Source organism: Numida meleagris, chromosome 22, assembly GCF_002078875.1.
Source record: "Numida meleagris isolate 19003 breed g44 Domestic line chromosome 22, NumMel1.0, whole genome shotgun sequence".
In the NCBI taxonomy this organism is placed as follows: domain Eukaryota; kingdom Metazoa; phylum Chordata; class Aves; order Galliformes; family Numididae; genus Numida; species Numida meleagris.
This window is the reverse complement of record NC_034430.1, coordinates 1,028,052-1,055,656: the sequence shown is the minus strand read 5'-3', so window position 1 is coordinate 1,055,656 and position 27,605 is coordinate 1,028,052. Positions and strand designations below refer to the sequence as shown.

Below are 27,605 nucleotides of genomic sequence, written 5' to 3'. Positions count from 1 at the left end.
GACCCCAGCACATCAGCAGTGCCACGGGATCAGCAGATCATAGAATCATCGAATCATCAAGGGTGGAGAAGACCTCTACGATCACCAAGTCCAACCCCAGCCCACCCCACCATGCCCTCAGTGCCACATCCCCACAGTTCTGGAACACCTCCATGGATGGTGACCCCAGCATCCCCTGGGCAGCTTGTGCCAGTGCATCACCGCTCCTGAGCAGAACGTTTTCCTAATATCCAACCTGATCATTGCTCCATGTCACTTTCTCCTCAAAGTGAGATCAGGGTGAAGATTTTAGGCATTATTTTCAGCCTTCTGGGCTCTCCAACTTCCTCAAGGTCCTTCCTTCTCCCTGGGTAACAGCTGAGCTGAAATCAAAGCATTTTTCAGAAATTCTAGGTACAAATACCAAATTGTTGGATGTGCAGCTCCTCTCTCTACCAAAACTTGTGTCTTTTGCCTGCCCTAGATTGGTCCCATTCCCAGCTTCTTGTTCCTCCCGTGCCTGATGGATTGCAGAGCCTTTAATGAGTAAACGTGTAGACCTCAAACAGTGAACGTCTCACCACCCAACCAGAGCTCCTCAAGCCTTCTCCAGAGCCCAGGTGAAGGCCATGAGCTGTGCAGAGTAGAGGCACTGGTGGAGACGTTTCAAGTCATGTTGCCCTTCTCCTCCAGCACTGAGAATCCTGGATATGGGTTGGAAGAGAAATGCATGGTCCTTCAGCTGGAGGAGTCGTCTCCCCTCACTTGGTTCTGGCACAGATGACAGCCCAGAGCAGGGGATAACCAGCCCAGAGGAAAACTGGCATAAATTGATGCCAGACTGGGAAGTAAATGAAGCAACACTCATTTACCCATTCTTTCATTTTCTCCACGATATTTGGCGCCTGTCTCTGGTCAGTAATACTAAGTAAGAATGGTAACGTGCTGAACAATATTCTTTCTATTTTCTGGACAACCAATACACCACAACTGCTTTTCCTCATGCTCAGGTCTGCTCTGTTTATTGGACAAAGAAGCTGTGTGTTCTTGGAATTCACCTGGGACAAAGAGTTTTGCCAAGTCAGTGATTTCTGCACTGCAGCTCTGAGCTCACAGAGGCCACTGGGCACGTTCCTAGCAGACCCAGATTTCTCCTTTTCAAGCAGTTTCCTCCTAATCAGTGCAGTTATATTTTTTGGCCTTTCCCCTCTGTTTCCTGTTGGCTTCCTTCTCTCCAGCAGCAGCACCTCAATCTGATGAGCTCCGCTTGCTGCTGTGCTGGGCCCTGGCTCTTCCAGCCCTCCTTCCTACCCCACTGATGTCTGCAGTGTGCCCCGCTCCCCTTCCTGCTGCTCTCCTTTGGCCCCTGCGTGACGAGGGCTTTGGATCCCCTCCAGAAGGTGATGCTGGAGAACAAGGACAGCAGTGATCCCTTGCAGCCCACAGCTGAAGCGCAGACAGCATTTCTTCCGTGCGCCTGTGCATCAGCTCCAAGGGCTGTGTGATTTCTGGCACAACAGCCTCAATTCTCAATTGTTTCCTTAAGAGAGATTCCGTTTGGAAACGTGATTTATGATTTTAGAAAGGAAAGCTACGAGCTCAGTCCACCTGCCAAGTGGAGCAGGGGCAGAGAGACGCCTCGCCATCAGTTAGCAGCTGTTTGCTGGGTGTCAGCGATCGCCAAGTGATTGTGCACGGACACACATTTGCACACACAAATTCAGAGGGCTTAGCCTACTGTGTCACCATGGGATAGACACAGGAATGGTGATTTAAGTCTTAGTGTGGTAGCTGTTGAGTATGCATTTAAAACATGGACACTGCACTTATCCTGCAGGTCCTGGCCCATGTACATGCTCATACCCTTTGAAATAAACATGTCATAGAATCATAGGATTACTGAGGTTGGAAAAGATCTCTCACATCCCCAAGTCGAATCCCACCCCACCCCCACCATGCCCACTGACCACATCCCAGAGCGTAAAATAATTGCAGACCAACAACTCAGCTTAAAGACATCAAAAATCTGCTCAGTGTATCACTGTTAAAAGTTATTGGAGGATCTCACCCACCCACCCACACAAAAAAGGTGACTTGGTTAAACAGCAGAGTAAAGAGGGCTATTTTTAGAAAGGACGAGTCCTTCAAGAGTTGAATTCATGCCTCGGTGGGGAAAACATGAACCATCACAAACTCTGGTGAGATAAGTGCAAAAGCAGTAAGATATGGCAAAAAAAAGGCCTTGAAAACAACTTGCTAATGCTGTTAATAGGGCCAACAGGAACTTCTCTCAGTACATCAGAAGCTGGGAATCTGCAGCTGGGTTGGTTTAAGTAAGGATGGTTGGAGTAGGAAAAGGTTGCTCATGGAAGACATTTCCCTGTAAGAAAAAATACATTAATTACTTGCATTGTTGTTTATTTACTTCCTTGAAGCTCAGGTATCTACTTCCTTGAAGCTCAGGCTTATGAATACAATCTAGTGTTTCTTTATTACAGATGAACGTAAAGAACTGTTTTAGCCTGTATTGCCAATGGAATTGATTAAATGATCAAAAATGATTTACCAGAATGACATAAAGTTAACTCATACACTTCCAAAGTCCTCGAATGTGAAATTCCTGAGTAATTACTGAAATGCACAACCCAGCACTTGAATTAACTTCACTAATGAATGAATGGCAACGTGGGAAAGCAGATGTTTGAGAAGTGCAAAGGAGTTTTTTGACTGACAGGCGCAAAGCAATGTCAGTAAATGCAAAGTAATGGTATTTAGAGGGTTAACAGAACCCCATGACTTTGTGATATGTGCAAATGGGGGAAATCTAAACTAACTGTTACTCCCCAAAACAGAGCTGAAGAGGTCATTGCTGCTTGGGTACCTTGGGTCCCCACTGTGGTCCAGCTCAGAGTATGACACAGTTACCTGTTCTGCAACAGAAGAGGCCAGTGCTGGAGGTGGCAATGGAGGACAGAGCTAGATTGCTTGTACTGAGCAGAGTGCTACCTCTGAATACTTTGAAATGTTCAGGAAACTCAGCCCCAAGCACCCAGGGTGCCTCAGCTTGGCTGGTCTCTGAGCACAAAGCGAGATAGGAGCAACCCTTCACCGTTTCTCGCAGCCCATAAAGATGAGCACTGAGAGCTGTTTTCCAGAAGCACTTCCAAATGAAGACACCTCCGTGCAGCTGTCTCTGCACACATGAGTCAGAGGCGTGATTCAGTCGCCTAAACAGAGGCTCCTGTGCCAGCTGAGATGCTCAGCCACAGCCCAGAGCCGTGGATGGGGACGGTGGGTGCCACGCGAGGATGCCGAGGACCCAGGCTCCCATCCTGGAGCAGCAGTGGGAACTGCAGACCTCATTGCTCTGTGAGACTTCCCACTCCCCGCTCGCATCTCATCATTACTTGAAGCTCACTGCAGTGATTTGCCTCAATAATATATCACAGAAATGAGTTCCACTGGTTAATTATACATTGTACAAAAGCGGGGATGTAATTCTCACCCCGGGGCAGGATTTCACATCCATTTCCTTACTTTCCTTTCGATTGGTGAAGTGTGCCTTTAGCAATCTCGAAACTCATTTAACCACACGGATTAAAACACCACACTGTGACAGAGGAGAAAGATGACAGAAAACCCCCAGGTCATACACATGTACATACCCATACCCTCACACGAGCATGTATAGATGTGCTCTAAGCCATCGATCAGATTTTAACAGTCATTTGTCCTTGCAGAAGATTCATCGCTGCCAGTGCCTGCTCATGGCTCCTGCTCAGTGCACTGAGCTCCTGCTCAGTCCCCTTGCAAAGCCATGTCCTCACCAGGCATTTTAAGGGGGAGAAGGTTCTAGCCATCTCCCAGCTCCCCCAAAATAAGGGTGATTCAGGGTTCTGCTGTATTTGGACAACACCAAGAATTTTCCACCAAAGGCTTAGCAGGTAACAATAATAATAAAAAAAAAGATTTTAAAAAAATCACAGTGTATTTTTATCTTTCCTCCTTTCTTGGAGAACTAAGAATAAGAATCCAGACTGTTCCTACAGGATTGTAGCAAGAATTGGCTTTTGCTTGAACGCATGAAGCCACTGTCTGCATTCAGCAGAAATAACTTCAGTTACCAGTGGTGGGAAGGGGAGAGAAAAGCAAATCCTCACTGAGAAGAACTCAGAGATGACCTCTACAAACCAAGGAACCCAAAGCTGAAGGGCTCAGTCCTGCTCCCAGCTGGAGAAACCGAGGCACGGAGAGAGAAAGGACCTCCCCAGCAAGGAGGAGAGAAAGCACAGAGCTTTGCATTGAGTGGAGCTCACCACAGGCTGATTGGAGGCTGGTGGTGGGAGCTAGCTGCCATAGACGGGAGAGATGCAAGACTGGTTGTGCTCCTCAGTGAAGCTGAGTCCTGGTGGCGTCTGGACTGAGGCCAGTTTTGGGGATACCCCGTTACACTGACAGAGCATTTCTCAAGACATTCATCCCAAGCCAGTGTGTCACGCCAGAGCTGTGCAGGGAAACAAACAGAAGCCTTATCTAATGGGTTTTGGATGTCTTGGCTTGGCCCAGATAACATCTCCCAGGGAGGAGCAGGAGGCATTTTCCTGCAGCATGACTGAGTCTCACCCTGGCTGCCTCTCTGCTCTTGATGTCATTGCCACTGTTATGTGCAGCAACCAGCGATCACAGAAATATTTGCTTTCTCTTGTTGATTTCTCCCAGTGATGGCTTTTGTTTGCTGAGCTGCTTCTGACCTTTCCAAATGCCACCTCTGTTTATGGTCCCCTACCAATGCCTGCCTTGCCTGGGAACTCATGCACTGCAGAGGCAAAGCCTTGACTTCTGAGCTGCCTTCCTGGGCTGGAGGGCGGTTGCCAGCCAGCAGAAGCATGGTCACTTCCAAGAATTAGATCAACACATGTTGGACGGTGCCCGTGGAGACGTGAGGTTTCCAGCGTACACTGCAGCTGCCATTTAATATGGGTCAACGAGCCTTTGTGCTGTGCAAAATCAATGAGTGTGTATCAAGGTTGGAGCTGCATTTTGACCTCTGCTCTCTTTTATTGCTTTGGATTTGTCACCTGGAAACGTCCAAACCCACAGGCTGGACCAGCACTGTGCGGAAGGAGATGGTGTGTTTTCTGGGTTTTGGTCTCTTCTGCGTAACCCAAGATGGAGACAGAGTCTCCAAAATCCTTGGATTTTGCATGCAACATATCAAGGATTTGGGCTCTTGGGCTCTGGGTGTTGCTGAGCTGGAGATGTGTTATCGCTGGTTCTTCCTGTTGCAGTGAAAGTCCTGGCTAGTGCAAGGGGAAGCATGGGGCCAAGAAAACAGCACTGTGCTGGCTGGGCTCCCTCCCGCCCACAGCCAAGCAAATGACTTCACCCAGGAATCCTCCAGTGCCCCTCCGAGAAAGGAGCAGAAACAATCACCTAGGCCATTTGCTTTTACTCCTGCATTCAGTTTTACTTTGGCCTTTAACAAGCAAGAGCCACAGGAGCACATCTGGCATCTCCAGAGCATGGTCCTGCTCGCCTCAGGATAAGCTGAAATGTACAGAGACTTTTTCTGCCCATGGGCTTGAAGGACAGTGGTGATGCACTGGCACAGGCTGCCCATGGAGTGGTGGGGTCACCATCCCTGGAGGTGTTCCAGAACCGTGGGGATGTGGCACTGAGGGATTTGTTCAGTGGGCATGGTGAGGTGGGCTGGCGTTGGACCTGGTGATCATAGAGGTCTTTTCCAGCCTTCATGATTCTATGACAGCCCTGCTCCATGGCTACATGCCCCTTTTCCAGCCTTGGCACTCATGCTGTCCACTTGAGTGTAGCAGACAGCATGCAGAAGCTCCCAGAAACTTGAAGAATCTCATTCCAACTTTATTTTTCAGCCCTTGATCCTCCTGTCCCCTCCTCTTTACAGCTGTCTCTACTCACTGTGCTTGACTGATGCACTTGCTCCCAGCAGGGATTTTGCAGCTTCTCTGTAAAGCATCATATAAAGCCATGGTGCTGTGTACAGATTAGATGAAACAAGACCAGTTGGAGTCCTCATTTAGGTTTTAATTAAGGCAAAAATCCCATTAACTTTACTACAAGCCACTTGATCAAATACTGCATATAAATGAAGAGGAGCTGAAGGAAGATTTGGCCACCAATTAAGAAAGCTTCTTGTAAGCACCATGCCAGGATGACTTGGCTGAGGGTTATTTTTTCTTAAAGGGGGAAATATCCTAAAATTTATCTCCCATAGCCTCAGTGACGGGGACAGCTTTGCGAAGACCCCATGATGGGCTTTCTGCTATTCCCTCCCTGCTTTGCAAAGGTGTCTTCCACTTAACACAAGGAAACCTGCATCAGGATGGGATGGCTTTTGGGTTAGGGTTGGGGTTGGGGTTAGCATTAGGGTTGGGTTAGTTCTTTAGTGGGATGAGCATAGGGCTAGTTAGGCACAGCCTGGAAGGACTGTCCAAATATGCACAGAAATAGAAGAGCTTGCTTTCCAAGGTTGTCTATAGAGAAAAATGTCCTTGTCTTCCTGTAAACTGCTCTTGTTTTGCTGCCTCAGATCAGTTTGCTGCCATGCTCATTGACATTTGCAGAAGTCATAAGCAAATCCTCTCCAGAACATCTCTTCTAAGTATTTACTAAGGGTGCACCTCAGTATACTGGGAAAACAGAGGAAAGGTGAAGGGCAGAAGAGAGGGGAAGAGAGACTGAGATGTGGTGCCATGCATTGTCCTCGGCAAACAGACTTGCTTTTGCCCAAATATAGTGAATTCTGTTACCATTTTTGGAGCCTAACAGAATGCCTTTTGGCAAATGAGCAAGGGGCATTGTTAGGAAAACCTCATGGTCTCCCAGCAGACTCAGCTGAAATGCCTAGCTGAAATGTTTTCAAGGTAAAGAATCAAAAACCCCTCTGTTTCAGATATTTTTATTTCTTTTCATGCTTCTGTGGCTGAGATAAGAGACAATAACCGGAAAAAAAAAAAAAAAAAACCATCTGATTCAGGGCACTGAATGAAGAAATTCCATGACAAATTTCCAACAGAACAAAAATCATTCATTCAAAGTAAGGGGTGGAAAATTCCTCGTCCTGGCCAGCTCTGGTTTGCATGTCTTTTCTCCAATGCACTGAGCTGACACACATCTAAGAAACCCCGGGGCGTGCTCAGCTCAGCTTTTCCTTACCTGAAAATGTGCCTGGGTGGCAGGTGGGAGCACAGCCAGCTCAGCGGCAGAGAAGGGGGGAAAACGTGTTGGAGCTGCACGTTGCCAGGGCCCATCTCCTCAAGTATTTTGTATTTTTGTCAAAGGTGCCTCATTTCTAACCCGTGAGCCGAAGAACACAAGCAGACGGCAGATCGTACCGAATCAACGATCCCAGCAAAATGCTTGACTTATAAACTCAGTCAAATGTCACCGCATAAAATCTGAATTCTCGACTCAGGAGATCATGTCTTGTGATGCTGGGTTTTGACTGATACGTGGCTGCTGGTTTTGCTTTGCTTTGTTTGCAAACTCGGTGGCTTGGGAGGTGCTGGAGGTGAAACATGGTGGCTACTAAGGACAGCAAGGCATCTTTGGGATTCTATCTATCAACATAAGTGATATAAAATGGAAAAAAAATAATTACAAGGGGAATAGATACAAACACAAAAATAATGCACAGAGGAAGGGAAGGATTGACATGTGCCTGACATACTGCCCCTGTGAGAAAGATTCCATTGGCTCTGCTGCAGCTCCAGCTTCTCATTTATGACCAAGGGAACCATCACAGGCTGTCCCAGTGCACAGCCCTTCCTACAGAAGAGGTATTGTCATGTCAGCTGGGTTTCTTGGAGCTGAACAAACACTATTTTCTTCCAAAGTTCACCCCTAAAATACTGTGAGTAATGGTGAGCTGCTCCGTGTGGCTCCAGATCAGAGTCTGAGCCAGGAAAATGCTCCCATCCAAGCCATCTATTAAAGTCGTCATGACTAAAGGACATACTTGTACGCCTTCCTGAATCAGCACCTAGATAAGGGGTCTGATGGTATTTATTTGCTGTAAATCATTTTTATACTTTTGCTTTTATATAAAAATGCCATTAAGCTTTCCTCCTTCAAGGTGTTAAATTTAGATGGCATGTTTCTGTCTATTGAATTGTATTTCGTATTTTCAGACTGTGCATGAGTAAAGACCTCCATGTAACACGTGCTATGCGGATACAGACCAGTGGGTTGCTCCTCACCTCAGATTGCTTTCAATTGAGGCATACAAGAGAAAAAGCAGACACGGAGCCATGATATCTTCCATATCTTCCACTTGTGTGTGCAGAGTTGGAGGAAGGTAACTCCTGGATGAAGAGGGGGAGGTGGTGCCGAGGTCATTCCCTGGATGGTTCCATCTAACACCCCACTTACAGAGTGTTTTTGGTTCTCCAAGGTAGAGTTGGTAGAAATGTGGTTTTCAGTCAGGCAGCTTCAGAGGGCAGATGGAAAATGATTCCGATTTTGCCCGAAGTCAAAGAGGATAACGCCTGTATTTCTCAGATGCACTGAGCACTGAACGTTCGTTCCTCTTAGTCACTCCTCAGGTATCCTTTCATTTCCCAGAGTACCTCCAGCTAGCAACCTGCTCTTTAATTACATAGCAAGTGTCATATAAATAATGTCCATGCAGTAGCTAGGGCAAGTTGTTGCAGGTTACCTGGTAATTATCTTTCAAGTTACTGAGTAATTCAGCGAGGAATTACTGTGCAATTTGCTGCCTGTAGTTAACATGACCAGCACCCAGGGTGGGAGGCGCAGTCTGGTTTTGTCTCATAGATGCAGTCATACACCTCTGCATGAATGTAGACAGCAAGGGGAAAACATGGCCAACAAGCTCAGCCATGCACCACCACCAAGAGGCACGCTCCTGACTGGGAGCTTCCAGCTTGTGACTTCCTTGTGGATTCCCAGCACTGATAACAAAATCTCATGGCCTACAAGAGCCTTAGTAAGGGCCCACTTACCAGAAACTTACTGATGCTTTTCAATCCATTTGTTGATGTCTCAGTGGGAGTGGGATCTAGATGGATCTCAGCCATACAGGATGTAAATATTCATAGAATCATAGGATTGTAGAATCATTAAGCTTGGAGAAGACCTCTAAGATCATCTAGTCCAACCATCCGCCTACCACCAATACTGCCCTCTAAACTGTGTCTATAAGTACCACATCTATACGCTTCATGAACACCTCTACAGAGGTAGCTCTATAGAGCCAGGAACCCTATAGAAATTTACTTGGAGTTACCTGTTCATCAGGACTTTCAAGCTAAGCCAGAAACAACCATTGTTCCCTGGCTCTGTCCCTCAAACAGCGTGTGAGGAATCACAGATAATTGTCCCATAGACACACATCAGCTCTGACGCTTCTCACTTAATTACATGGTAGGACGCATTTTGTAATCTGTACTTTCTGGTCTCTTCCTTGAGCAGCCTCCTTAACTTTGGAACACCCCTTTTACAAATGCAAGAGGGATTTCATTTTATTGCCCACAAGGGAAGAAATATTAAGCTCATCCAAAAGACAGCATTGACATGCACTGAACTGATGGAGAGAGGTTGGCTTGGTCCAGAGGGACGTCACCAACCTGAGATGAGATTAGCTAAAAGAGCAGACCATGGCTTCAGTGGTGCTCCTGCTGCCTGAACAGAAGACATGGACCCAACAGCTCGCCTTGAGCAGCAGAAAGGTTGGACGAGGCCACAGATGTCACTGTTTAGCAATCATTTTCCAGTCTCCCTTCTCAGAACTGCTAAAAAAACCCACATCCTCATGGCAGATAATCATATGGGATTATTTAAAAAAAAGAAAAAAGAAAAGAAAAAGAAAAGAAAAAAGAGGTACTGTGGTTTTGAGGAGGAGATCTGGTCTGCTAAAGATACTCTGGTCAAAGTAATCAAGTAGACTGACTACCACATGGACAATGCAAATGGCAAAGAAAAATTTCTAAATTTCCTGTTCATCCCTTTGGGAGACTGTATTCTGGCACAAAATTAATTCTGGGTTAGAAACATCTGAGAAAACCATGCATTTCTAGCAACTTAGAGGTAAGGAGGGAAAGACAATCGGGAGTTTCTTACTCAGTAAATGCTTCATGCGAGATCTCCCTCCCATATTTCTGACTGCAGCCAGAATGCAGACAGGCACTAGACAATATTAGTACCAATAAAACAAGACAGACTGAAATTTAACTGTACAATAGATGTCAGAGTCATGGCAAAGGGCTCATAATAGCATACAAAGCTGAACGACTGAGTTTCCCTCTCAGGTATTGCACAAAAAAATACCAACATTCCCCCCCAGAATTCCTGAGAGAAACACTTCACACCACCACTGCCTTCTGCAGAAGCTGGGGCATCCTGCTGCATGTGATTGCACAAACACACGTGAAGAGGAGACATCTTATTTCACACCATTTCCAGCCCAGGGCTCAGCTTTGTGAAGATAAGCAGTGACGTTCCTCTTGTGCTATTGACTGAATCCTGCAGAGCAAGGAGGAGGAGGCACCCATTGGAACTGGCAGAGGAGCAGTGTAGGACAAGAGAAAGCCCTTCTTGATGCGATGGGGATCAGACTGCTGGAGCCTGCTGCCCCTTGGGCTGTGCAGGCGGATTGTGTGGGCAGGCTGAGAAAAGTACGAGACACAGCCGTGGCCAGCAAGTCTATAAAGGCATATTTAAAGGGACAAGGCAGGGATGTCCTGTCAGGTATTTCTAATCCAGCAGTTACAGATGCTGGGTGAACACAATGGGAATGGACTGCAGAGCACAGCCGTGCTCGTACGCTCTCCTTAAATAGAAACTCCATTGCTGCTGCCACAGACGGTGCCCTGGGCAAGAGGACCATCAGTCTGACCCACTTCTTATCTTTTACACATATAAATAATTCTACTGAAATAAAACAGAAGTATTGGCAAAATCAAGACTCAGAAGGGCGTTAAATCACGTCTCTCTCATGACCTCCTTTGACCCTACTGCTATGAACTGTGCGAAGGAAAGGAGCGGACCCAACCACACGTACAGGGGCTCAACCAGAACCCGACCTTGAGTGAGCTGCAGGTGCCAGCACAATACTGATGCCTTTCCAAGGCAACGTGGAGGTCTGACAGAGTCACCAAGCCCTGAGGTCCCTCAGGAGTTCCAGGGCATGGAAAGGAGTCAGGATTCTTCGCCTACAGATGCGTTCACTTTTCTCCATCTCACGTCTCTCTTTAGGTCAATTGCATCCCCCGTTATTTTTAGTGATCCTAAACTAAGGTCAGTACATTTCCAATTCCTGCGATTGCTCCTCTCAGAGGGCAACACAATGCTGTTCTCAGTGCTGCAGTCTGAAAAATCAGAAGTCAGGAGAAATCAGCTTCAGAAGCTTCAGAAATCAGGAGTCACTCAAGGGGAAGTATTTCCTTATCACTCTGAGGTAAAGATGCACACAAAAAAAAATGCGTAGCATCTATGAAATGCGTTTTTAAGACCAGACTCTCTAGTCTGACCGGAGGAACTAAGTATACAAAAAGATTTTTAAAAAAGTAACTATAGTAGTGTCCTGGTAAGATCTTCAGCCTATATTGAACACTTTGTGTTGCCGCTCTCCTTGGCCATGTGCTGCAGACACCAGCTCCCCTTTTCTGGACATCCATCATTCCCAATGATCTCTGTGGCCTTGGATGAGGACAATAAACCTCCCTGCATGAGGGGAAGCCCTTAAGGAGGCAGTTTCAGACCTCGGTCAGAAGATTGCCATGATCTATCTCCATCCTCCACCCCTTGTCTCTTGCTGTTTTTCGCCTCACTCCTTGCAGCTTTTTCTCTTTGGCATGGATGAAGCGTTGCCCTTCCCCAAACAACATGTGCACTCACCATCCTCTTGTCAAGAAACAGAGTTACATTTTTTGCATCTGCACACAGTTCTCCTGGTTTGACTTCTGTACTCTGTGCTTTCTCCGCACAAACCTCTCCATAATTCCTGTCCTGTTGGAATTCCTCTCTGTGGCATATGAAAAGTCAGCTCTGGTGAAGCTATGCCATCCTCTGTTATGGGTGAGGTTGCCAAATAGGGGTCTTTTTTTTTGTTGTGCCTTCCTTCACCTTATGGAAGATTTAATTTGGATACGATACAGCAGTGCATTGAAGGACAGCAGGGGAGGCATTGCTGTCCAGAAATAGATGTATGGTGAGGTACAGAGTCCTAGATAGTTTGTCTCACCTACACAAGGGGGAAAATGTTATTAAAAGAATTAATTACTTTCTGCTGGAATGTGCTTATATCTCAGATCATTTTGGTCATGCATGAACTGCAAGAGCCAAGCAGAGAGTAATTTTCTGTTGGAGGGCTCTGCAGCACAGAATGTCCTTTATGCATCTCTAAAACAACACCTTTGAAGGGCTTCAGAATCCCCAGGCTCCAGAGCAGAGCCCGAAGCTCTTTGCTCTGTACCAGCTCTCCATCTTGCTGCAGTGGAGAACAGAGATGTCATTAGCAGTCTCATACTGAAATGGAGCGTTTTGCTGTCCCAGATGAGGGAGGAAGAGTTTTCTTTTTGTGAAGTTAAAATACTAATTTCGAAGTTCCGACCCAAAACTCTCTTCCCAGGGAAGAGAAAAGAATCCTGCTCACTTTCCTTTACATATTTTTTTTTCAGCTTATTATTTGCTTCTCTGAAAGAAAAACTGTTGCAGAACAAACCCCTTGGTGTTACCTGACCAGCCTCCACCTCACATACTGTACCTTTGGCAGTATGAGTAATGGGTTACTCCCTAGTGCAATACTGCTCTTGCATAGCAAGCTCCTGTTAGTTCTCTCTATTTATTCTGTCTTATCTTTCTCACCTTTTCATCACTTTCTTGTTATGTTTGCTCAGTTAAGTCATTAAAACCACTTTGTTTTTTCTCTTTCCATGTTTAGCCCTAGGAAATCTGCTAAGCCTATGTAATCGATTTAGCATTTAATTTCCCTAAAACACCCTCCCGTGTGTCTGTGACCCTGAGACATTTCCATTTCTGGTCTGATGGGCTGGTATGAGAAGGAAATCTCTGAGCCAACATGCAGCTTTGTAAGACAATAGGGATGGCTTCTCCACCTACAGTTGAGTTATTCTCAGCTACTTGTATTTACACTGATGCTTTAAGTGTCTGATTCAGTGCTGCATGGGGCATAATGGGCAGAAAAAGAGATAGACACCTCCAAAGCAGCTCCTGGTCTTCTCCAGGTCAGTTCTCAGATACCATAGTGTGGAGAGGGGAGTGCTGTGTTGGCTCCATGCTGTAAAATTACGTGAGGTGAGATCTGAAAACGAAAAAGCAGAAGAGAAAAACAGACATAGCTACTTGGCTTTGGCTAGTTTCTCACAACTCTTATTTTCATAGTGCAGTTAGCACAGCTTTAGCACAGAGTTACAAAACAATACTCCAGCAGGGATATAAATGTCTCTTTCGTGAGTGAGCTCTCCAGGATTATAAGAACTTCCCAGCTCTTCTGAGTACCTTCCCTGCGGGCTGTCATGTTGCACAATAGAATTATAGAACAGAATCACAGAATCATTAAGGTTGGAAAAGACCTCTGCGATCACCAAGTCCAACCCCAACCCATCCCACTGCCCATCCCTCAGTGCCACATCCCCATGGTTCTGGAACACCTCCGTGGGCGGTGACCCCACCACTCCCTGGGCAGCCTGTGTCAGTGCATCACCACTCCTTCTGACCAGAACTTTTTGATATTACCCAGTCTGAACCTCCCCTGGCACAACGATCCCTCTCAGGAGCCAGCCAAGCTCTGGCTTAAAATGAAAGGGGTCCCACAACTGCCGTAATTTCATGGCGCTTTTGTAACTCATCTCCTCATGTCACTATGGTCCTCAAATACCTTTCAGACCTCCCTGATCTTTTCCTCTCTGATACGTTTAGAGAAGATTTTACTCTTTGTTCTACTAGATGACAGAAGTCAAGGTTTCAGACCCCTCTTTTGGAGACAGCTGTGAGGATGCAGCTTTGAGAGCTGCCTTGCCAGCTCTTAAGGGCAGTTCTCTGATCAAGAACTGGAAACAGAGAACAGAGCCCTTCCCTGTTCTCCAGCATCTTCTGTCTCTCTTCAGGCAGAGGTTTTTTATTGAAAATGGCTTTAAATGGATTTTAAAGACAATGATATTAAAAAAAAAAATGCACATAGATAAACAAAAGAAATCCCAGCTGAGCCCATTACACATTATTGAGTTAAATAAGAGGGATTTTACACAGCCTGTAATTGGGTTTTAAATCATGGTCCTAAACAGCTGCTGATCTCTGGAAAGCCTCAGCAGCAGCGCTAGCATGCCACGAGCTGAGCTCCCACATGCTGCCCATGGGCACATGTACAACCTGCATTTTGTATCTGAAGAATTTGCTGATTACTAATCTCTGATGATTAGTAATGTTTTAACAAAGCCAGTGCAGAAGGTTTGCTAGTCTTGTCTAGAGAGTAACAGACTTTGGCCATGTAAAGTCCTTTATCCAAAAATAAATTTGTCTACAAAGTACAGTTATTATTCTTAGGAATGCCAGGTATGGATGCCCATATTTCGTGTTCTTGTTAAGTGCAAGTTGTTACAGATAAGAAGGTTAAAGGTTACAAGCTAGGCAGTGTTGTCAGGACAGATAACATCTTCAAGGAGACCAAAACCAGTGCTAGAAAATTCAGACAAACTTTCAGGTATGGAAGGAGATGAGAAGAAAGCCCGCCTGTCCAAGAGCCGACTGATTGCTTCTGCCCATTTATCGCTGAAAAGATATTACACCTCCCTAAAACCCTTTCTTCATTTTGCTTAATTCTCGTTAAAAGTGAATTAAGCTAAAGAGAAACAAAGCAGAATTGTTTCACCACAAACACGTCTGCAGTGTGAATGATGTGGTATTTTCTGAGTGAGATAGCACGGCTTAACAGCAACCTTTTGCTGTTATCAAAACCAAAGTCAAGTCATTTGTGCTACAATTAATTCAGCTTTCATCTTTGCCTTTGACTCTGTTGGAATGGACCCAGTTACTGGGATGTGGGTCCCTCTGAACATGAGGGTAAGGCAACCTGCCTTTAAGATATTGGAGTGTAAAAGGATTTCTGAGAGTTTGAAGCTTAAATCCCAGCAAGAAAGGTGGCATTAGTAGGAGTGCTGAAAGCTGGCACCTCTCTCTGGAGAACATAAAATCACTCCCAGTATCATCAAGTAGTTAGAAGGAACAAATGGTTTCTTAGAAATCAGCACCGAGCAGTGATTGTCAGTCAATATCCCAATAGGCTAAATTATTTGGCTTCAGAGTCTGTAAGAAATAATCAGGCCAGATCCAGTTTATAATAATTGCAAAGGATGATCAAACCTCTCAATTATGACACATACAGATGGAACAGATTGTTCCTTCAGACTTCTGCTGTGCCAGCAGAACTAGCATTGCTCCGAGCTCTGCGTGGCTTTTTCTCTCCTGCAATTGTAGTAGAAGTATTCCTCATTTCTGAAGTAGAGCAGGCAGGTAGGTTTTGCAGAAGGGTTATATCTGCTAAGTAATTACAAGGAACAACAAAATAAAGGAGCACAACATCAGCATGAATGGGTGATGCTTTTTACTGTGTTTATAATTAAATAAGAAGTTGATCTAAACAAATCCAGCTGCCAGCTCTGTAATCAGATGTGAATTTATGCAGTTAAGTTGTCCTCCATTTCTCACACTGTTCTCCATTTGTTCGTGGAGTTTCCATTGGGATTTTCAAAACTAGAGGCCTACCTGAAAATCAGTGTATGGAGGACTGGGTTAGATCCACTGTAGGAATTCAACATGTGCTGTATTAAACTTTTCAGCATCATTTCACCACCCTAAGGATGCTCCATCTCTAGTCAGGCATCCTGTCGGTGAGAGGCAGAGGTAGACATACAACCTATAGTGGGGTTCACAAACACTGGCATGCTGATCTCGGGCTTGCCTAAGTCTGATGGTAGGAATTTGTGAGAGCTATGATAATAGTCACAGTTCTCACGGAATTTAGTTACCTGCCTCCACACAAGGTCTCCACCATCCTGTCTGAACAACCCAGTGGTTAGAGTTTATCTAGGATAAGGATGGATTTAAGCCTTTCCTCTACGGAATGGGAGAGCGACCACATACCTGAGCCAAGGAGTGCAGGAAAGTGCCTTTCAGTCTCTCCAGCTGAAGCAACTCATCAGAAAAATACTCCAGCATTCACTGAGCAGTTGAGGGAACTGGGATTGTTCAGTATGGGGGAGAGGAGCTCAGGGGAAACCCTATAGCTGTCTACAACTGCCTGAAAGGAGATTGTGGTGAGATGGGAGGTCAGCCTCTGCTCCTGAGCAACAAAGGTTGGATGAGAATGACGTCAAGTTGCACCAGGGGATGGTCAGGTTGGATACTGGACAACAATTTCTTCTCCCACAGAGTAATGGTGCATTGGCACAGACTGCCCAGGGGAGTGGTGGGGTCACCATCCCTGGAGGTGTTCCAGAACCATGGGGATGTGGCACTGAGGGATGTGGTCAGTGGGCATGGTGGGCGTTGGTTTGACAGTTTCTTTCCAACCTTAATGATTCTGTGACTCTACGATTCTACAATGTGCAGGTTGATATCCAGTTCTCTCTCCAGACACACAAGTGTCCTAACACAGTGCTGAATCACACCTCCAAATCCCTCAAGCGTCATTATTACCATGCCAGTGGACTGAAGCTGTCCTGAAGGTCTCTGAAGCATTCACTTGGAAAACAACCAGCAGCACTCCCACGTCTCAGTGCTGGCGGTAGCAGTGGAAAAGTGTGAAACCGTGGTGTAAATGCAGCCCTCAGGGATGGCCACCTCCAGGCACAGCAGCACAGATTTCCTCCCAGATGGGACGGGCAATGGTGGAGCAAGGGAGAGGAGAAGGAACACCAAGTTGGACACCGCGCAAAAACAGCACGAAGGACGTGGTGAGGCGTTTCCCAGTTGAAAAGCAAACAAGGAAGATCTCATGCCTTTGCATCTGTGTCAGCATGACGGGACTGCCCCCGGCTGAACAAGTTGCCAGCCCCTGACAATTATAGCCCTGGTAATCCACATCATCCAAGGTAGATGAAGCGCTCAGGTAAAAATAGCAAACGGGTCAGAAGAGGGTTATAGAAATACCAGAGGATTATTCATATTCCTTCAGGTAGCTATAAGGAACAGTTTAAACCCAAGAATGACAGATTAAAGGTGTCTCTGACAGAGAGAAATATCTGCGCGGAGGACTAAGCTCCATTCAACCCTTTTTTTCAAAGTCTTTTTCAGCCATAAAGAATCACAGAATCCTTTGAGTTGGAAGGGACCTTTAAAGGTCATCTAGACCAACTCCCCTGCAATGAACAGGGACACCCACAGCTCTACCAGGTGCTCAGAGTCCCCTCCAGCCTGACCTTGCACATCTCCAAGGACGGGGCACCCACCACTCCTACAGTGTAGCTCAGATCTGGACTAAGAATCCATATCTGAGCTGAAGTCCTCCTGGACTTGGGGCCAGGGGTATGCAGAGGGACCACAGGTGAGGCTGGTCAAAGCCATTGAGGTTTAGTGGTACCCTCAGGGTCCTGACAAGCTGGTGACTCCAACAGGACCCTGCACAGTTTGTGGTTGCTGGAAATCACTATGCAGTGTTTGCAGAGGATGTTTAATCCTTGCAAAGAATTGTTCAGTTTTCCTTTAAATTCTCCCTGCATCCACCTAGTGCCGACAGTGTCCCTCTCTTCCTTGCCATCAGCTGGTGCGTGACACGTCCAGCTGTGACTCATTGCAGCACTGGGGAGCACAGCTCTTGGCACGCTCAGTGGTTTGCTGGGGGTGGTCACTGCTGACAGCTCTTGTTGGACAGTGATGAGCTGATGAGCTCCCCAGGGACATCAGAGGCCTTCTGGGGCCAGAACCATCTGCCAAAAAGTGTTGAAAAGCAAGGGATGCTGACAGCGTAGACCAGGTCTCATTTGAATGTCAGCTAGGAGAGCATCTGGGGCATCTTTGGTACTAAGAACTTCTAATGCTTTCGTGTATGCGCAACAGAAGGAAATAGATCATCTCTGTAAGTGCAGAGCAATGCAGACCTGAGTGAGCAATGCTCATATATGCAGTACAAGGTCAAATTGTCAAAATCCCAGAGAGAAGAGAGGCACTCCATCTTGGAGAGCTTCCCCTTTGTATCAGAGGAATGACCTTTTTGGCCTTGGATCTCCATACATTTCATAATGGGGTGCTTGTCCTGGTTGAACACAGAGCGACTGGCTCCGAGACAGAGAGAATGGTAATACTCAAAGGGATGGAAAAGCTGCCTTGGAAGTAGAGTTTGAAAAGGTCATGACCTTTTCTGGAGGGAAAAAAAAAGGGATGTGGGCAAGGTTACCAAAGTCATGAAGGAAGTGAATGAGCTGAATGTTATAACTAACTCATTACCTAAACTGGATCGAAACCCATCGAAACTGCACCTCAGTGCTAGAACATGGTGGTGAGCAGGAGACTGGGCAGTCAATGAAACTTGCCAGATATTGGTTTTGAAAGAGAGAACAGAAATCACTTCTTGACCTGGTAGGAACCTACCAATTGCTGTTTGCTGTCATGAAATCTATGGAGGCAGCATCAGCAGGTTCAGAAAAGGATTAGGCAAATCCATAGGTGGCAGGTCCATAAATACATGGGTCTAGTCAGGAATGTCTCACCTTCTGCGTAATTCAACAGTAGTCAATGCAAGGTATGAAATGCAAACGTGGGAGAGTATGAAATGCAAAAAACAGCCACTCTCACGTGCACCCCACCCAGTACCACCACTGCTAGGGACAGAATCTTGGGCTAAATGGGTCACCTGGGAGAACATTTCTTATGTCAGGTAAAACAAACGGCATTTGTTCTCAGCAAAGAAAGGTAAAAAATCAAATCTCCAAAAAATCAAATGTTTGCAATGTGTTGCTTCCACTATGTGAATTTGTTCATTTTAAGTTAGTTCAGTGTCTTCAGCTGTTCAGCCCAAAAAAGTAGGTGGAGTCAGAAGGCTTCTAACTGATAAACCTGGGATCACCTTGGGGGTTCCTGTTCTTGGTTCATGGCAATGCAAAGAAAATTGAGCGATACTTTTTAGCTACCGTGAAAAAAAACACCTTTGAACTCCATAGACATAGAAAAGATATTAAATTACTTCCTTCATTTTTTCTCGTATTTATCAGGACTCAAGAAAGATTATTTATCTGAGAACCTAGTTCAAAGAATTTAAACACGCTGTAGCTCACCACCCAGTAAACGTTGCTCAGTAGGGAATAGGTCTACATGTAGCACCTCTTGCCATGGGCTGGGATAGAATAAATGAGAGAGCTCTGTGCAGAAGACATGGAAAGAAGGCACTATCTAGTGTCATCTCCCCTCAAGGCAAAGGGATACTACCACCATACTGATATTTGCTGGGTTGTCACAGGAGGGTTCTTCTGCAGGGATAACCTCCAACAATGAGGATGAGCTTCTGGCTCCTGTACCAAGTCCAGAACCAATGGAAATTCCAGTTGCACCGAAGACAGTGACTTATAATGAGTTTTCAAAGTCCCTTGGACAAAACACCAAAGAGATTTCTGCTTTTTTTTTTTTTTTAATCTAAATGCTGCCGAGGTTTAAAAGATTTACGTTGTCCCTTAGTGACTAAAAAAATTATCTTTAGGAAAGTTGTGACAGCATTACTTTGAACCTGCAGAGAACAGCACGTAGAGGCTGTGCACACACAGACCCTGAGACCTAACTTGATGGAATGGCTTCTAAAATACTTAAATAATTTGCCCAACATTTGTCAGTTAAATATTTTAATGTTTCATTTTAGAATGGCATTGTTCATCGTGGAATTGATCTACATTTCTCTCTCTGAAGGGATGAGGAAATTGTTGAGTAACCTGAAGCACCTGAAACTGAGATCCCAGCAGGGACACTCAGAGGGAGATCTGATATCCAAATATGAGCCTTAGCATAGCAGCACTGAACATCACCAGTGCGTCAGGAAAGGTGCAATGGAACTGAGAGCAGCAGCTCTCCACCCCTCGTTGTGCAAAGAAGGAATAACAACATCGTGATTTGTCCAACCTGCCCTAAGGTATGCTGACATGTTCAATCCCAGCAGCTCATAGGAAGCTCCCAAATGAGTTTAGAGCAAGATTTGGACATCTTGGTTTCAGACACCGAGTCACACAGACCCCTCAGCACTCCCCACAGGCACCCAAACGCTCTGTGCAATCCATGGGAAGTGAGGTGTCTACACCAATTCCACATTAGTGCTGTAGGACCGTGTTTTTAGGAAATGAGAGGTAACGGCCTTAAGCTGCACTAAGGGTGGGTCAGGGTGGATATTAGGAAACATGTATTCTCTGAAAGAGTAATGGTGCATTGGCACAGGCTGCCCAGGAATGTGGTGGAGTCACCACCTCTGGAGGTGTTCCAGAACTGTGGAGATGTGGCACCGAGGGACATGGTCAGCGGGCACGGCGGGGGATGTGTTGGGGTTGGACTTGGGGATCTTTGTGGTCTTTTCCAACCTTAATAATTACATGATTCTGTGATTGTAAAGACTGGTTGTTGTTTGAGAAGTTCTGACGCAAGGAGATGCCAGGCTCTGCAAGGTGCATGCCGTGGTGTCACCATGGGCCTGGGCCTGGTGACAATGCCAGCAGGCACGTGGAGTGCCGTGGACAGCCCTCACTCACCACTGCTAATATTGCTGAGTATTTGAAACCATGAAAACCTGTCATCCTAGCATCAAGAAAACTCCTGTCCCAGCAAATGACACAGATGAAAAAGATGCGTCTCTGCACAAGTGACCACATTTGGAGTGTAACTATGCTTTGGTGCATCGATTTGTCACAAGTGTCTGCTCAGGAGTGCACTGAGTCTTCAGCAAAGTCCACGTGCCAATGCTTATGTTGTGATCTATGCGAGGCAGAACATATGCCTGCATGTGTGGAAAGTACATTTTCGTATCTGTGCTTTCAGGTGGTGGATGGTTATTTGGTGAGCTCTTTAAACAACATTTTACTTCTGTTTCCTGCAGAAATATATATAAACTGGAAGATAAATGTAATTCACACATGGAAAACAACATTCAGCGTGTACGTGCTTCAGGACAAGCCTTGGGAAATAAGGAGCTTCATCTGCATAGAGGGAGGCAGAACTCTCCTTAGAAAGACATTTTGAAGTGTTTCTTGCTGTTCCTATGTTCAGTGGGAGTTCAGGCAGCAGACTCCACACCCTTCTCTCCTGATGGCAAATGTGCATCTTTCAGCAACGTTGGCTTCAGATTTTAAATACACCAGTTGGATATGCCATCTGAAGTTATCTCACATTTGAGTATACTAGTATTTTTAGTTACTCATTCACATGTTTGGCATCCAAAGTTATGCTGGGGTCTGCTGAAAGCATTATCTCAGGAGCACATGGTGCAGAGTCCAGCCCTGGTGGGGTGTTGCATCACCCAGGCTCTCAGTCAGGCTCCTGCTAGAGCCAGCAGAGACGAGCACAGGCAGAGGCAGAGCAGAATGGGAGACTTGCTAAGGTTCTTGGGCAGTCCTTGAGGAGAATCGCTGTTATTGAGTGCAAAGGGAGCAAGCACTGAGTTTACCAACTGGGAGGGGAGAGGATGGAGAGGGGCAAAGATCTTGGTTGGATGCAAGAGGAGAGCAAACGGGGCAATTTAGACTGGTCATCAGTGGTTTGGTCCTAAGTGTTCACTCATAGTCTTCCTCTGAGTTGACCAGAGGGATCTTTTGAGGATACAGAGGAGACTGCAAACGATGCGTTGATTTATTCTCTCCTTAATATCTCTCATCATGATTCTTCTTTGTCTGCACTCAGCAGCTAGGACAGGGCCCATTTAGAGCTCACCTTTACTAAGCTTCGATTTGTCATCTTTGAATGTCTACCCCAAGAAAGAGTTTATAACAGCGTGTGAAGCATGTTACTGTCCAGACCCAGTCCTGCGAGATAGGACTCTGGGTCCTGATCTTGGCTTGGCCAAAGGTTTCCTTTACAACCTCACCTTCGAACCCATCTGTGAAATTACCCAATTCTGTAGCTCGGTGTGCCACCTCCATGGTTCCTACCCAATCTCCCACAACACCAGGCTATCCCATGAGATGCAGAAGGTGGCCAAGCAGCCCATGGAGGGTATGCACTTCACATGCACCAGCTTCTCCCGTGGAAAATTGAAAATTAAATTCTTTCAGACCTTGAGAGAATCCCAGATGAAAGAGAAATACAGAAACTAGCCCAGAGGCGTGGGACAACATGCACAGAAATCATTTGTTTTTGAACTGGGTTCCACTTGTGTTTGTAGTTTTTAGCAGTGCTCCAAGACCTGGGTGTGGAGGTGGAGTTCCAAGCAACAGGCGTTGTTTGAAACACATCTTTGAGGGCTCTGCCTTTAAAGATGGGCCCTCCAGGTCTTTATTCCCCTTAGAGTGGGAGAGGTGACTTGGATTAAGTCTCCTGGCACTAGTCATGTACATACCTGTATGTTTATAATCATAGATTTAGACCAAAACACAGAGTTATATCATTCTCCATGTACTTACATTGCAGAGCTGTGGTTATTACCCTGTCTTGACTCTATGCACTGGGCAAATGGGAAAGAAAATTCAGGAACAGAGTTATAAAGGGTTTTTAAGCTTTTATTTATTTCTCTCCAAATGCTGAAAGAAGTGCTCACGACTTCATCAGCATTGAGGTGTTCCTTTGTGGAATAGAGGTGGATATACTTCCAGAAGGCTCATGTGGATTCTGAAGGTATTTTCAATGAGTTGGGAACAAGCATGTCTGCTCTGCTTGCATCTACCATGCTTTGGTGCTGTGGTCATCACATTTCCCACACTCCTCCTGGCACTGCTGTGCTTCCACTTATTTCAGGGCACTTATCTCCTGATGTGTATCAGTGCATGATAAGACAGTACCCAAGAGTTTCACCATTTTATAGGGAGCAAAAATCACAGACAGTAAAGAAAGAGCCATCTGCTACCCTGTTATGCCCCAAGAATGAGCAGAAAAAAAGCATTCTAGATAACCTTATTATAGAATAATAGAATGGCTTAGGTTGGAAGAGATCTTAAAGATCATCTAGTTCCAACCCCCTGCCATGGGTAGAGTTGCCAGTCACCAGATCATGCTGCCCAGGATTCCATCCGACCTGGCATTGAATGCCTCCATAGATGAGACACCCACAACATCTCTGGGCAACTCGTTCCAGCGCCTCACCACCTCCTGAGTAAAAAATTTCTTCCTAACATCTAACCTGAATCTCCTCTTTTTTAACTTAAGGTCATTCCCCCTTGTCCTATCACTATCAGATCATGGACAAAGTTGCTCTCCTCCTGTTTATAAGCTGCCTTTGAGTACTGGAAGGCCACAATGAGGTCTCCCAAAGCTGCCCAGGGAGACCTTATCATTCTCTACAAATACCTGAAGGGAGGTTGTGTCGAGGTGGAGGTCAACCTCTTCTCCCATGTAACAGCGATAGGACTTCAGGGAATGGCCTCAAGTTGCACCAGGGGAGGTTCAGGTTGGATGTTAGGAAATACTTCTTCCCTGAAGGAGTGGTCAGGTGCTGGAATGGGCTGCCCAGGGAGGTGGTGGAGTCACCGACCCTGGAGGTGTTCAAGGAACATATTTTGGCTTGTGTCTAAATTAACTGTTTTCTTTGACTTCATGCACGGGACTCGGGGCTGCTGCATGAAGTGCGACGGGAATATAATGGAGCTGCCTGTCTTGATTCAGTACCGGTGAGAACAGGCAGGGGCCCCATGACCTCATAGGTGTTTTCCATCCCTCATTTCTCTGACTCCATGATAGAATGAGACAGGAGGCATTAAATAGACATCTGAGGGGAAAAAGCTTTCCCATTACATCAATAAAAAATACTAGCCCCAGCGGGAGGAGGCTGTCAAAGACGCCCAGCCTGAAAGCCTTAATAAAACCTCTCTTCTGAGCAGCTGATACTCCTCTCCCTACAGCATGTAAAGTTGCAAGCACTGCCAAGGCAGTGACTGGAGCCGCTGGCTTTGAAAGCAGAAGCTGCTTTGCTGTGGGCTCTAAGAGTTTCTAGGGAACTTGAGCTTCTTGAACACTTCTCTTTCAAATGGAAAGTGCTGAAATGCATCAGGTAGAAGGAAACTCATTTTCTCCTCTTTCCTCTGCTAGCTCTCCTCTGTCTTGCCTTAGCAAAAGGAACCAGTCTGCCCAAGACCAACCCGTTCATCAGCTGGAACCAGCAAGTCAACCTGCTTCCACCTATTGTCCCTCTCACAGCACCTGCTCCTGCTGTCCCCAAACACCACAACTACCACCTGTCCCCCGTCATTATTTCCACATCACGGCAGAGCCCTCCACTTTCTCAAACAGTGGACAAGGAAAACACTGTTCACAGGAAATTGCTTCAATAGCAGCCGTGGGAGGCCAGCATGGGTGCAACCTGTGTTCCAGGTGTACTTCATTTGCAACCAATACAACTCTTTGGGTCAGAGAATAATTCAAGAGGGAAGGGACCTAAGGGGGTTTCCAGACCAACCTCCTGCTCAGCTGTTATATGCCATCATCTTCCCTATTGGATCTGCCCATGTTATGTGGTCATAAGTAATCTTGCCAAGGACAGAGGAGCTATCATATCTGCAGTTCCCAGCAGCTCCCAGCCTTGCGTTTGGACAACAACCCTGCTAGGCTTCACCTCTTGTTTTCCAGGACATGTCCCTTTCTCCTCAAGAGTTTCAACCTTTCAAAAAGTTCTCCTCTTTTATCAACCCTAGGCACATATCAGTTGTAATTGCCACCCTTGTGATCCCGGTTATCCTGTTCCCGTTGTTCTGAGAACAAATAAGGAAGGAACTGCAGCAGAGCCTTGTCCTCCAGCTGCAGAGATCACCTCTCATGAGAAGATCTGGGCAAGAACATCTTCTCCTCCTAAAACGACCTCCATAGGGCATTCCCTCCACCAACCCTACAACCATTTCGCAGGGAGGGACGGAAATTCAGGAGTGACAAATCTCTGCTGTTCCATGAGAGGGCAGTGTCGGATGGAAGCAAACCTCCACCGGCAAACGCCGGGATGTCTGGGCAGGAGAAGGCAAGGGAGATAGGGGAAGGCCAGAAAATCTGGGGAGAGTGAAGTCTGTCATGTACCCAGGGGCTTACCAAGACTCTGAAGACCCCCAGAATTTAACAGAGATGGGATCCTCTGTATGTGGTTTTCAGTCTGGAACAAGAATAGAGATCTCTTTGAAATGCTGTTGAAGAAAAGAAAGAAAAGAGGTTATTCTCTACCAGCTTCTGAGAGGTGCTTTTGTACGGAGCTCGTTCTGAAGGGCTCTGCTTGGTGCTCTTAAAATCCCGGCCTCTTGCTGAACTGCCCCGCTTTGTACTGCAGCAGCTTCATCAGAGGGGACCCTCCAGTCATTGTGCTTTTTCACAAAGGCTCGCTGAGGACCCTGGCACATCATCACACCTTCAGAGGAGACCTCAATACGTTGCCTGCTGGGAACTGAAGGTGCAGAGCGAAATCTAGGCCAAGCGCCCTGGGAGTGCTCCATTCCTGGAGTAATACTGAGACAGAAAATAGCATCCTAATTGATAATTTCTCTGTGTATGGAGCTCCAGGGAAGATCAGCTGGCACCACCTACGAAGGTCTCATCCCATATTCTTTTCTCTACAAACGTTATCCACTACAGAAATAGGCCACAATCAAGAAGTTGCTCCTGGGGGAGGTTACACCCCTGGTATCTGCTGCCCTCCCCCATGGCTGGGGCTCACCCTGGGTCAGTTTGTCTGCATTCTCCCTGTCCCACCCCATTCCCTGGTTTGTTTTGTTAGGCGAGAAGACAGTGACTTCAGTGACACAGGTCAGGTGCACCGAAAAAATTTATGAAGTGTATTCTGAGCAAGCTACTGCACATATAATCTACAATCACATGTATTCTAAGCAAACAATGACTAATCAGTATTCCTGGGAGGAGAGGAGGTAAATTAGGGTAGGTAAGGGGAAATTAGGTTGGGTAAGGTTATACAAATTCCAGGGAAGGTAAATTAGTGTAGGTAAGGTTATACAACCCGTCTCATTGACATGTCCATCGTGGGATGGGGTCTGAGGAAGGGGAGTTTGCAAGGTGGGGGTCTCAGCCCAGCTGGGAGGAGCTCTGAAAGCTGTCCTCCACCATCTTGACTTTATTCCCCTTTTACATGTGGTTTGCCATGATAAGCAAGAGAGGGGCCGGACGTTCACAAGGTAGGCAGACTAAGATATAAGCAGAAGAATGAAAGAAACACGACTTTGTAGAAAAGCAGAGAAACTCCCGCTGGGTCCTTAAGACCTCGTTGTCAGTTCCCAAAAATGTGAGGGACTCTTTGTACAATAATCACCACGTGGTTTTATGGTCTCTGTGTTTTTTGCCAAAGGTGACGCTGACAACTTCTGTTCACAGCTCAGGCCCTGGACGTGAGCACCAGGCTGAGGAGACCAGACACTGTGACATCTGGGTGCCTTCCTGCAGAAATGATCCCAGGTACACGAGAGGAAGGGAGGCTGTCTCCACTGAGCTCATCTTCACACTGCATGCATGCAAGAGAAGAGGATTTGCCCCTTTGCCAGCAGTCTTTCTGGAAAGGGGATACAAGCACTTCTGCAGGAAGAAGGAAGCTTCCCCTCCTTCCCCCAGAGCAAAGGGCAAACCATGAACACTCTCTCCTTAACCACACGCAGCCACAAGAATGGCGTAAGGAGGGCTCTGTTCCTTTGAGCTGCTCCGTGGGGTAACCCCAACAACCTCAGCTCCTGTTATCAGACCCACTCCCAGGTCCTGCTGAGGTTTCCTCAGCCAGATGACTTCACACCAGTTGCTGCCTCCATCTCAGTGCCTTAAAACAGGGATATTCCTGCTGCCTCACCTCTTATAAAGCACACTGAGACCCAGAGGGAAATGGAACAGGAGGGGTAGGTAGCATCAATGTGCCTACAAATTGAGTGCTTCCCATGTAGTCACCAGGCTGGCTCACCATGGGAATCTCTTTGGAGCCACCAAACGATTCTGCTGAGCGTGCCCCATTGAGTGTGCAGCATGTGTGGTTACATAACTTATTTGCCTCTCTTTTTAGGAGGCCCCGAAGGCACCGGGGCTAATGGAAAAACAGAGCGAGCGGGAGGGCAGGGAGGGGCAGGCAGATGGTCAGTTCTCCAGCAGCGAGGCTTTTATTTGTCAAACTGTTATGAGATCATTCTAGGAGAAGTAATATCAACAAAAGAGGGAACAACCTCAGGTTCCTTTGATGCTACCGAGCGTGTTTTCAGTGGACTCCTAGCATTTATATTTTTTTCTTCCTTTTTTTTTTTTTTCTTTTTTCCCCATAAAGCTCTTTCCTTCTGCTATTATACACACTCTGCTTTACAAGTTCATTTGACCTTCAGGCCTTTGGCACGTGTTTCGTGTAGGATAGTGCCTCTGCACTGTGCCCCCGTGGCCCCCTGAGCTGCAGCAGGGATTGCATCTGCCAGTGGTGTGGTGGAGCCAAGAATCTGATTCTCATGCCAAGATACTCACACAGAAGCATACCCTAGTTTCTGTGA

General features: G+C 46.3%; 1 long non-coding RNA gene across 1 annotated transcript in view; it reads right to left on the bottom strand.

Annotated features, from left to right (window-relative positions):
• Positions 2,010 to 27,605, bottom strand: part of LOC110387489 — a 41,010-nt gene continuing 15,414 nt past the window's right edge. Inside the window, exons 2-3 of the long non-coding RNA XR_002432541.1 lie at positions 13,196 to 13,300; positions 2,010 to 2,359 (exon numbers count right to left, since the gene is read on the bottom strand). This is a non-coding gene — a long non-coding RNA (uncharacterized LOC110387489). The remainder of the gene's footprint in view (positions 2,360 to 13,195; positions 13,301 to 27,605) is intronic.